This window comes from Triticum aestivum, chromosome 3D (genome assembly GCF_018294505.1).
Source record: "Triticum aestivum cultivar Chinese Spring chromosome 3D, IWGSC CS RefSeq v2.1, whole genome shotgun sequence".
Taxonomy (NCBI): domain Eukaryota; kingdom Viridiplantae; phylum Streptophyta; class Magnoliopsida; order Poales; family Poaceae; genus Triticum; species Triticum aestivum.
Genome location: NC_057802.1, coordinates 115,107,995 through 115,120,698, shown reverse-complemented (window position 1 = coordinate 115,120,698; position 12,704 = coordinate 115,107,995). Strand labels below are relative to the sequence as shown.

The window sequence follows — 12,704 nt, the reverse complement described above, 5'->3', positions numbered from 1 at the left end:
CGAAGAAAAGGTACATGTGGAAAAGTAACACATGTGCAGGGGCATAGAGCCCGGAACATAATTATATTAAGCTTCTGTATAAGAAGCCCCCAGGTATAATGAGCACGCCTGGCGCGTCAAGATTGTGTAGTCAAGACACATTTTAACCTTTTAAGGTCGTGAAGAAAAAGGGCAGAAAGAAAGAAAGAAAGACAGATAGTGGATATATATACAAAAAAAGGGATGGAGGTAAGGAGACGAACACAGAGTCTGGCACTAGGCGTAGAACCTTCGGAGTCTGGCCGCGTTCCATGGGTTTGGCTCTAGTCGATTGTCCGATGCATCCCGCAGACGGTACGCTCCACCGGTTAGAACTTTGTCAATAACGAAGGGACCTTCCCATTTGGGCTTGAGCTTGTCCTTTTTCTTCTCTGGTAGGCGTAGAACGAGTTCGCCAACGTTATAAGTTTTGGCCCGTACTTCTCTGCTTTGATACCGTCGAGCCTGTTGCTGATAGAATGCAGAGCGGGCTTTTGCCACATCACGCTCCTCCTACAGGGCGTCTAAACTGTCTTGCCGATCAAGCTCGGCTTCTTTCTCTTCGTACATGCGCACTCGAGGTGAGTCATGAATGATGTCGCAGGGCAGTACCGCCTCTGCGCCATACACCATAAAAAACGGTGTGTATCCGGTAGTGCGATTCGGCGTGGTCCGCAGCCCCCATAGGACGGAGCCGAGCTCCTCAACCCAGTGCGTATCTGATTCCTTCAAGGATCGCACTAATCTGGGTTTAATGCCGCTCATAATAAGACCATTTGCTCGCTCGACTTGACCGTTTGTTTGGGGGTGATAGACGGAGGCATAATCGAGCATAATGCCCATGTTGCCGCACCAAGTTTTTACCTCGTCGGCTGTAAAGTTCGAGCCGTTATCGGTGATGATGCTGTGGGGGACACCGTAACGGTGTACAACCCCGGATATGAAGTCTATCACTGGTCCGGACTCGGCCGTTTTAACTGGTTTGGCTTCTATCCATTTGGTGAATTTATCCACCATGACCAATAGGTACTTTTTCTTATGGCTTCCTCCTTTAAGGGGTCCGACCATATGAAGCCCCCAAACCGCAAAGGGCCAAGTAATAGGGATTGTTTGGAGAGCGGTAGGTGGCATATGGCTTTGGTTTGCAAAAAGCTGGCAACCGACGCAATGTTGGACAAGGTCCTGTGCGTCTGCTCGGGCCGTCGGCCAGTAGAAACCTGTACGGGAGGACTTGCTTACAAGGGCCCGAGCTACGGCGTGGTGGCTGCCGAGTCCAGCATGAATTTCTGCCAAAAGTTGCCGTCCTTCCTCTTCGGAGATGCACCTTTGAAGTACTCCGGTAGCGCTTTCTTATAAAGCTCTCCCTCGTGGACCTTGTAGGCTTTAGACCGCCGCACAATGCAACGTGCCTCGTTTGGGTCCTCAGGGAGTTCTTGCCTAGTTAGGTAAGCCAAGAAGGGTTCTATCCACGGGGCGATGACAGCCATAATCACGTGGGCCGAAGGTGTTATTTCAGTGGCGGAGCCTCCGATTACGTCAGAGTGTTCGGGATCTGGCGTTGTGGCCGGATCCAGACTGTTGTTGCCGGTCTCCCCTTCCCACACCACGGATGGCTTAAACAGCCTTTCCAAGAAGATATTAGGTGGGACAGGGTTGCGCTTAGTGATATCCGCCGCTTGATTGTTTTCTCGGACCACATGGTGGAATTCGAGCCCCTCGAACCGAGCTGACATTTTGAGGACGGCGGTGCAGTAAGCCACCACTTTTGGTTCCTTGGTGTCAAAGTCTCCATTTATTTGAGATATTGCGAGGTTCGAATACCCACGCACCTCTAGGCGTTGAATGCCCATGGAGAATGCCATCCGGAGACCATGCAACAGGGCCTCATATTCTGCTGCATTGTTGGAGTCTGTGTATAATATTTGGAGTACGTATTAGACTGTATCTCCGGTGGGGGATGTCAGGACGACGCCTGCCCCTAGACCAGCTAGCATCCTAGAGCCATTGAAGTGCATGATCCAATTGGAGTACGCGCCGTACTCTTTAGGGAGTTCGGCTTCTGTCCATTCGGCGACGAAATCAGCCAGTACTTGCGACTTAATGGCTCGCCCTGGTTTGTATGCTATGTTGAACGCGAGGAGCTCAATAGCCCATTTAGCAATCCGGCCCGTGGCATTGCGGTTATTTATTATGTCGTTGAGTGGTACTTTAGAGGCCACCGTAATTGAACACTCTTGAAAGTAGTGTCGTAGTTTTCGGGATGCCATGAAGACCGCGTATGCTATCTTTTGATAATGTGGGTACCGTGATTTGCATGGAGTGAGGATAGTGGATACGAAGCGGGAACTTATGTTCGTCCGTCTCTCCTTCAACGACGAGCACTGCGCTTACAACCTGGTGTGTTGCCGCTATATATAACAGCAGTGGTTCGCCGATATTTGGCGCGACCAAGATTGGGTTGCTGGCCAAGAGAGCTTTTATTTCTTCCAGTCCGGCCGTGGCCGCATCCGTCCACTCGAAGTGTTCGGTGCGCCGAAGAAGGCGATAGAGAGGTAATGCCTTTTCTCCCAATCGGGAGATAAAGCGGCTTAAGGCAGCCACGCATCCGGTTAATTTCTGGATTTGCTTGAGGTCAGTTGGGATAGCCAACTGAGCTCGGATTTTAGCCGGATTTGCTTCAATTCCTCTATTGGAAACGATGAAGCCCAAGAGCTTTCCAGCGGGCACGCCGAAAACGCATTTTTCCGGATTGAGCTTGATGTCATATGTTCGGAGATTGTCGAACGTGAGCCTCAAGTCGTCTATTAAGGATTCGACGTGTCTAGTTTTAATGACCACATCGTCTACGTATGCCTCCACTGTTTTGCCGATTTGTGTTTCCAGGCATGTCTGAATCATGCGTTGATAGGTTGCATAAAGCCATGGTGTTAAAACAGAAGGGGCCGTATGGAGTGATGAATGCCGTTGCGGCTTGATCGGACTCCGCCATCTTAATTTGATCGTATCTGGAGTATGCGTTGAGGAAACACAATGAGTCGTGTCCTGTGGTAGCGTCGATAATTTGATCGATGCGGGGGAGGGGGAAGGGATCCTTGGGGCAAGCCTTGTTAAGGTCCTTGAAATCGACACATAGGCGCCATGATTTGTCCTTCTTTGGTACCATCACCAGGTTTGCTAGCCAGTCCGGATGTTTTATTTCTCTAATGAATCCGGCCTCGAGTAACTTGGCTAGCTCTTCTCCCATGGCTTGTCGCTTAGGCTCAAAGAAACGCCGAAGAGTCTGCTTGATCGGCTTGAACCCCTTTAGAATGTTAAGGCTATGCTCGGCCAGCCTGCGTGGGATTCCTGGCATGTCTGAAGGATGCCAGGCGAAGATGTCCCAATTCTCGCGCAAGAACTCCCGCAGTGCGGCGTCTATTGTGGGTTTCAGCTGTGCCCCGATGGATGCTGTTTTTGTAGGGTCCGTTAGGTGGACCTGGAATTTGACTATTTCGTCTGCTGGTTTAAAAGAGGTGGACTTGGGTCTTTTGTCGAGTATCACGTTGTCCCTGTCCATTGTAGAGTGCAGCGCAGTTAGTTCTTCGGCTGCAAGGGCTTCGAATAACGCCTCGAGGGCCAGTGCGGCGGTTTTATTTTCAGCACGGAGTGCTATGTCCGGATCACTAACTAGAGTGATGATTCCATTGGGCCCGGGCATCTTGAGCTTCATGTACCCGTAATGGGGTATAGCTTGGAAGATCGTGAATGCCTCCTGCCCTAAAAGGGCGTGGTACCCGCTACTAAACGGGGCCACTTGGAATGTGATTTCTTCAGACCTGTAATTCTCCGGCATGCCGAATACCACATCAAGTTTGTTTTCCCCGCGCATCGTGCCTCCCGACTAGGGATGATTCCTGTGAAGGTCGTGCTGCTTTGCCCAATGCGACTCTTGTCTATTTCCATTTTTCTAAGAGTCTCCTCATAGATGAGGTTTAATCCGCTGCCACCGTCCATGAGCACTTTAGTAAGCCGGAAGCCGTCCACAATTGGACTAAGGACCAAAGCGGCTGGTGGTCGGGCTATTCGGAATTGAGGTTCGTCACTGGCATTGAAGGTTATAGCCGTATCGTTCCATGGATTTATTGTTGCAACGTGGCAGACTTTGGTGAGGCTGCGGAGTGCTTGCTTGCGCCTATTATTTGAGGCGAAGGTCTCGAAGACTGTGAGTACTGTATTGTTATTTTCCACGGGATGGTGCTCTGTGGTATTTTTGATGAGGATATCCTCGCCGCTTTTGGCCACCTGCCGGAGTATCCACCATGCTCTAAGGCTATGTATTGGCATGGTATCCGGTGTACTGTGGATTTTGCATGGTCCATTTAGCCATCCCTCCAATACGGTTCCTCGCCCTGTCGTGGGCTTTGGTTTCTTTGTAATTGGATCGGGTGACTTATGAGAGTACACCCTTTTAGTTCGGACGGTGGGTTTAGTGAGAGCCGGAGGATCCCATAATTTTGTTTGGGTTTTCCAGGTGCTTTCCATCGCACAGTATTTCTGTACTATGGCCGCCAAGTCAGCGAAGTTTACTATGTCACGGTGACTTATGGCGTTGAGGATTCCCTTGTCCGTGCAATTTTTGCAAAAGAATAAAATTGCGTCTTCCTCGTGACAGTCCTTGACCTTGCTCATTACAAGGAGGAATCTGGCCCAATAGTGATGTACTGTCTCTTGGGGCTCTTGTCTAATGTGGGAAAGATCACTTATGTGAGAGTGGGTGGGTAGATTTAGGTCCAAACCCTGATCCGATCTGAGACCCAGGGGCGGAGTTTCCGAGCTTGGCAGTTCGGGCTCTGGGACGATGCCCAATAGTTCTGGCCCACTGTCCGATTCTAGGTTCGAAGCTTGGGTCATGTCCTCCCGTAGACGGGTATCCGGCTCGGAGAGCTCGGGAATCCGGACATAGTTTGTCCTCAAAATAGAGGAAGAATCGCTACATTGCTCCTCCACCACCGCTCTCTGATGGGTGACCGGCGGAGAGTTAATCTCCCTTTGGTCGGGTTTAAGCCCGATCCGATCATAGTCCGTAGCGACTCCCAAGGCAGCGATGCGAACCAAGAGCTCGTTCAAAGAAGAGAGCTCCATTGGATCCATCTGCTCGGTGAATTCCGAGCCGACGTGGAGGCTGTTTTTGATGACCCGAGAAGTCATTGTCGGCGCGACGGCCGAACGGGCGGTCATGACGAAGCCGCCTAGTCGGAGAGTTTGGCCTACAGCCAAGGCTCCCCCAGAAGTAATGCTGTCCTTGACAACAAGATGAGCCATCAAGCCTTATCGTGATGGCACAGTGGAACTCTCAATGAAAGCACCAATGTCGGTGTCAAAACCGGCGGATCTCGGGTAGGGGATCCCGAACTGTGCGTCTAAGGCGGATGGTAACAGGAGGTGGGGGACACAATGTTTACCCAGGTTCGGGTCCTCTCGATGGAGGTAATACCCTACTTCCTGCTTGATTGATCTTGATGATATGAGTATTACAAGAGTTGATCTACCACGAGATCGTAGAGGCTAAACCCTAGAAGCTAGCCTATGATTATGATTGTTGTTGTCCTGCGGACTAAACCCTCTGGTTTATATAAACAACGGAGGGGGCTAGGGTTACACAAAGTCGGTTACAAGGGAGGAGATCTACATATCCGAATTGCCAAGCTTGCCTTCCATGCAAAGGAGAGTCCCACCCGGACACGGGACGAAGTCTTCAATCTTGTATCCTCATAGTCCAACAGTCCGGCCAAAGCATATAGTCCGGCTGTCCGAGGACCCCCTAATCCAGGACTCCCTCACTAGTGCATCTGTTGCATGGCAATCCCTACTCACTCACATTGATATCTATTAATGGGCATCTCCATAGCCCGTTGATAAGCCTAGTTGATGTGAGACTATCTTCTCCCTCTTTTTTTCTTCTCCACAACCACTGTTCTATTCCACATATAGTGCTATGTCCATGGCTCACGCTCATGTATTGTGTGAAGATTGAAAAAGTTTGAGAACACCAAAAGTATGAAACAATTGCTTGGCTTGTCATCGGGGTTGTGCATGATTTAAATACTTTGTGTGGTGAAGATAGAGCATAGCCAGACTATATGATTTTGTAGGGATAGCTTTCTTTGGCCATGTTAATTTGAGAAGACATAATTGCTTAGTTAGTATGCTTGAAGTATTATTATTTTTATGTCAATATTAAACTTTTGTCTTGAATCTTTTGGTCTTAATATTCATACCACAATTAAGAGAATTACATTGAAAATTATGCCAAGTAGCATTCCGCATCAAAAATTCTGTTTTTATCATTTACCTACTCGAGGACGAGCAGGAATTAAGCTTGGGGATGCTTGATACGTCTCCAACGTATCTATAAATTTTGATTGCTTCATGCTATATTATATTCTGTTTTGGATGTTTAATGGGCTTTATTATACACTTTTATATCATTTTTGGGACTAACCTATTAACTGGAGGCCCAGCCCAGAATTGCTGTTTTTTTGCCTATTTCAGTTATTCGTAGAAAAAGAATATCAAACGGAGTCCAAACGGAATGAAACCTTCGGGAACGTGATTTTCGGAACAAACGTGATCCAGAGGACTTGGACCCTACGTCAAGACATCAACCAGGAGGGCACGAGGTAGGGGGGCGCGCCCTCCACCCTCGTGGGGCCCATGTTGCTCCACCGACGTACTTCTTCCTCCTATATATACCTACGTACCCCCAAACCAACAGAAGCATCCACGAAAACCTAATTCCACCGCCGCAACCTTCTATACCCGTGAGATCTCATCTTGGGGCCTTTTCCGGCGTCCTGCCGGAGGGGGCATTGATCACGGAGGGCTTCTACATCAACACCATATCCTCTCCGATGATGTGTGAGTAGTTTACCTCAGACCTTCGGGTCCATAGTTATTAGCTAGATGGCTTCTTCTCTCTCTTTGGATCTCAATACAAAGTTCTCCACGATTCTCGTGGAGATCTATTCGATGTAATCTTCTTTTGCGGTGTGTTTGTTGAGACCGATGAATTGTGGGTTTATGATCAAGTTTATCTATGAACAATATTTGAATCTCCTCTGAATTCTTTTATGTATGATTGGTTATCTTTGCAAGTCTCTTCGAATTATCAGTTTGGTTTGGCCTACTAGATTGATCTTTCTTGCAATGGGAGAAGTGCTTAGCTTTGGGTTCAATCTTGCGGTGTCCTTTCCTAGTGACAGTAGGGCCAGCAAGGCACGTATTGTATTGTTGCCATCGAGGATAACAAGATGGGGTTTATATCATATTGCATGAGTTTATCCCTCTACATCATGTCATCTTACTTAAAGCATTACTCTGTTCTTTTGAACTTAATACTCTAGATGCATGTTGGATAGCGGTCGATGTGTGGAGTAATAGTAGTAGATGCAGGCAGGAGTCGGTCTACTTGTCGCGGACGTGATGCCTATATACATGATCATACCTAGATATTCTCATAACTATGCTCAATTCTATCAATTGCTCAACAGTAATTTGTTCACCCACCATAACACTTATGCTCTTGAGAGAAGCCACTAGTGAAACCTATGGCCCCTGGGTCTATTTTCCATCATATCAATTTCCCGACAACAAGCTATTTCTGGCCCCCGGGTCTTTTTTGCACGTAATAAGGAGGCACTTCCTTGCGTGTGAAGATGTAGCTGGTGGGTCCAAATGTCAGCCTTACTGTGTACAGTCGTCTTCCGATGGTTGTCGTTCATTGACAACGTTGACCACGCCGTATGCAGAGCACCAAGGCGGTGGACAACGGTGAGGCCTGCTAAGGGAACGATGCGGAGCTGAGGAAGACGAGGCAGTGGATGCCCACGCGAAGGGGAGTACGAGGGTTCACTGGTTCCGCTGCGGTGTGAGGCTGCCGCCGTCGGAGAATAACATGGGGTATGGGTGAGTAGAGGGAAGGCCTGGCCGGCAGTGGGATTAGGGTGGGGCGGTGAGGCCTGCGCGGCAGCACTGCCGCCCACGGGAGGCAGGAGCAGGCGGTCCCGCCGGTGCTTTTTGGGCGGCTGTCCAAGAAGATTAGAGGTTGAAGAAGCAGCACGGCTGTTGGATTAACATCCAATGGTCCAACTGCTAGAATAATTTGTTGACTAAATTGAGAAAGCCCCGCGTACGTGTTAGCTTAGTAGGCCCACAAGTCAGTGTAATAAGGAGGCACTGGTTTGTGTGGGTCCCTACTGTTAGCCTCTCCACTTACATCCTCTTCCGATGGATGTCGTTTGTTGACCATGCTGACCATGCCGCGCTGAGAGCACCAACACGGTGGACGACGACGAGGCCCAGGAAGGGAATGACCTGGAGCCGGCGAAGCCACAACAGTGGATGCCCACACTGAGGGGAGTACGAGGGCTGACTGGACGGTTGCGGGGTGAGGCTGCCATCGCCGGAAAAGAACAGGAGGTGAGGGTGGGTAGAGGGATGGCCTGGCCAGCGGTGGGAGTAGGGTGGGTCGGTGAGGCCTGCACGACAGCAAAGCCGGCCACAGAAGAAGGGAGCAGGCAGTCCTGCCAGTGCTGGTTTGAGCTGCTCGTGCAGGAAGAGCAGAGATTGAAGAAGCACGACGGCAGTTGGATGGACATCCAACAGTCACTGGTCTCGTGTGTTGACTAAGTTGACACGGAGCGCCTATTTACCACGGTTTCGACCCCTTTCGGAATGCGCTTACCGCACCACAGCGCCGCCGCTAGACGCGTGAATAATGAGCAGCGAGCTAAAACTTACCGCAAACATGGAAAATAATAAAACATGGTAAATATATGCCACGCACATGCGTTTTGCTTTGCACGTGACGCAAAAAAATTAAAAAAGGAATGCAACACAAGGACTAAGTTGACACGGAGCGCCTATTTACCATGGTTTCGACCCCTTTCGGAACGCGCTTGCCGCGCCACAACGCCGTCGCTAGACGCGTGAATAATGAGCAGCGTGCTAAAACTTACTGCAAACATGGAAAATAATAAAACATGGTAAATATATGCCGCGCACATGCGTTTTGTTTTGCACGCGACGCAAAAAAAAAAGGAATGCAACACACGGAGCGCCTAATTACCACGGTTTCGACCCCTTTTGAAACGCGCTTGCCGCGCTACAACATCGCCGCTAGACGCGTGAATAATGAGCAGCGAGCTAAAACTTACCGCAAACATGGAAAATAATAAAACATGGTAAATATATGCCGCGCACATGCATTTTGTTTTGCACGCGACGCAAAAAAAGAAGAAAAAAGGAATGCAACACAAGGACTTCCCAAGAGGGAACCCATCCTAGTACTACTCTCGCCCAAGCACACTTAACTTCGGAGTTCTGATGGGATCCGGTGCTTTACTGCTGGTATGATCACATCCAACATGTTACCCCCGTTTTCGTCCCTTATGCTTGCCCCTCCCAGCTCCACTACAAAGACGATTGTACAATGCTTTGGCCGCTCCCGCTCAACTACGGAGACGAGTTTACCAAGGCTTCCACCCCTCTCTGTCAACCGCACCAGCACCTATTTACCACGGTTTTGACCAGCCGTCAGGGAGGATAAGGAGGCACTCCCTTGCGTGCGAAGATATATGTGCTGGGCCCTAGCTGTCAGAGGGAGGAACCATTTTTTTGCGCGTAATAAGGAGGCACTTCCTTGCGTGCGAAGATGTAGCTGGTGGGTCCAGATGTCAGCCTCACTGTGTACAGTCCTCTTCCGATGGCTGTCGTTTGTTGACAACGTTGACCATGCCGCACGGAGAGCACCAAGGCGGTGGACGACGGCAAGGCCTGGTAATGGAACGATGCGGAGCCGAGGAAGACGAGGCAGTTGATGCCCACACGGAGGGGAGTATGAGGGTTCACTGGTTCCTCCATGGTGTGAGGCTGCCGTCATCGGAGAATAACACGGGTGGGGCGGTGAGGCCTGCGCGGCAGCACTGTCGCCCATGGGAGGCAGGAGCAGGCGGTCCCGCCGGCGCTGGTTTGGGCGGCAGGACCAAGAAGGACAAGGTTGAATAAGCAACACGACTGTTGGATTAACATCCAATGGTCCAGCTGCTAGAATCATTTGTTGACTAAGTTGACATAGCCCTGCGTATGCGTCAGCTTAGTAGGCCCACAAGTCAGCGTAATAAGGAGGCACTTGCTTGTGTGGGTCCCTACTGTCAGCCTCTCCACTTACATCCTCTTCCGATGGCTGTCATTTGTTGACCATGCTAACCATGCCGTGCCGAGAGCACCAACACGGTGGACGACGGTGAGGCCCAAGAAGGGAATGACCCGGAGCCGGCAAAGCCACAACAGTGGATGCCCACGCTAAGGGGAGTACGGGGGTTGACTAATCGGTTGCGGGGTGAGGTTGCCGTCGCCGGAAAATAACAGGAGGTGCGGGTGGGTAGAGGGATAACCTAGCCAACGGTGGGAGTAGGGTGGGCCGGTGAGGCCTGCGCGATAGCAAAGCCGACCACGGATGGAGGGAGCAGGAAGTCATACTGGCGCTAGTTTGAACGGCTGGTGCAGGAAGAGCAGAGATTGAAGAAGGACGACGGCCGTTGGATAGACATCCAACAGTCACTGCTCTCGTGTGTTGACTAAGTTGACACGACCTTGCGTGCACGTCAACCTTTTTTTTAGGAAAGCGTACACGTCAACCTTTTTTTAGGAAAGCATACGCTTCAACCTATAGTAGGCGCACAAGTCAGCCTCAAATATGTGGAAAACAGCATACGACCCATCCGCCATTATTTCTAATAATTTACATCCCATTTGCTAATTCTTAGGATTTTTTGGAGCCCATATTCTTTTTGTCAGCATTACAGCCCATATTGTGGCCATGGTTAAAAACTTCTACGAAATTTTGCATATTTTGGTGCGGTCCGAACTGTTTTTAATCCCGAAATTTCAAGTCACATTCAAACTAATTTGAAAAATAAATTTATATCAATATAAAATCCAAATAATTGTCCACACATAAAAATCAATGGAATTTAAAATCTCAAAATGAAAAAAAAAAGAAATTTGAAACTAATTTCCGGTTTTGATGTGTTTTAAAAATGTACAACCCATTTCTCATTACTGATAGCCCATTTTCTGGGCAAGCCGAATGAAACTCTCCTCGTCTTGAAAGATTTGCAGCCCAACAGGGCTGACAAAAAGCAAGTAGGCCTCGGTTGGGTATTCTGCAAAAAAAAAAAAAACTGGGCTAGCCATTTTCAGAAGGAAAAAAAACTACTGGGCTGGTCTTGTGGTAAACATAAAATAAAAGGCTGGCTAGACAGGCCAGAGTACCCCGCATAGCCCAGTTGACACCCTGCTACCGTCTCAAAAATAAAAAGAACTGGGCAAGCTGCTGGGTCTCTAGTGTCAGCCGCTCGTTGTGCAATTCTCTCGTTTATTGACTACGTTGACAATGACATGGGACCTAGATGTCAAAAATCCATTAGGAGGTACCATTTTTTGGCTTGAAATAAGGAGGCATTTGCTTGCATACTGCCATGACCCTGGTGGGTCCCTGCTGTCATCCTCTCCACGTACAATCACCTCCTGATTGTGTACGCGTCAACCTAGTAGGCCCACAAGTCATCCTCTAAACCCGTGGCGGACAAATACAACCCATTTTAAAAAATAACAGCCCATACCATACATTCAAACGAAAAGTTCAACATTCAAAGCAAAGTAACAGGTCTGATCCAGATATAGAGTACTGAAATTCCACGTTGACAACCATCATAGCCAAATTAACTATCTACTCCCACTAATACTCTAGTAGTGTACAAGTACTAACTTACTCTTAGCTAACTAGACGATGCCGTATGCCATCTGCGGTACACACTAAACGCCGACACCGTCCTCCTCCTCCTTGCTTCAGACTTGCCAAAGGTGCGATAGGGCATGTTGTTCGCGCGCGTTGGCCCTTTCCATGCCGGCCCACTTAACGAGCTGGTAGTAAAATTCGGCGTCGTGAACGCGTGTGTGCCTGACAGCCTCCAGGGCTATTTGCCGGGCGCCAACCTCCATGTAGTCGGCCCAGTTGCGGGCGCTCTGCTCGCGACTCAAAGCGTCGGTGCGCTGCTGCTCCATGCCCCGCTGGCGGCGCAAATCGGTGATACGTTGCTCCTCCGCCAGGCGGTCGCGTGTTCCTGTTTCTAGAACATACAATATCTGTCTATCACACCATGTTCTTACATCAAAGTACTACTATTGTGTAACCTGCAACAATCACTTTTCACAAAGACACGTTTAACTTGGGAGTCTGATATAGTTTACATATCGCATTATTTTCTAGCTTGTACTACTAATTTGTTGAAATGGCACTAATGACGAGACAATTTTAACTTGGTAGAGTGATATTCGTTGCGTCTTACATATGGTGTCTAGCTTTCATTGCTTCTAATTTATTGAAATGTCTTCTGCTTAGTTTACACATCATAAGCTGTGAATATGCAGTGGCACTAATGATGAGAGACCTTTAACTTGGTAGTGTGATGTTGTTTGCATCTTGCATATGATTTATTTCCTGTACTACTTCACATTTGTTTAAACGCCAGTTATGACGAGACACTGTTAACTTTGCAGAGCGATATTTGTAGCATCTTTCATATGGTGTCTACCTTCCATTGCATTGCTTCTAATTTAGTGAAATGCCTTCTGCTTAGTTTACA

The 12,704-nt window shown here is 48.9% G+C and overlaps 1 non-coding gene across 1 annotated transcript; it reads right to left on the bottom strand.

The window, feature by feature from the left end:
• Nucleotides 1-9,300: 9,300 nt before the first annotated feature.
• Nucleotides 9,301-9,419, bottom strand: LOC123081253 (5S ribosomal RNA). Its single transcript, XR_006438721.1, has one exon. It is a non-coding gene; the product is annotated as a 5S ribosomal RNA (ribosomal RNA).
• Between the last annotated feature and the right edge of the window lie 3,285 nt (nt 9,420-12,704).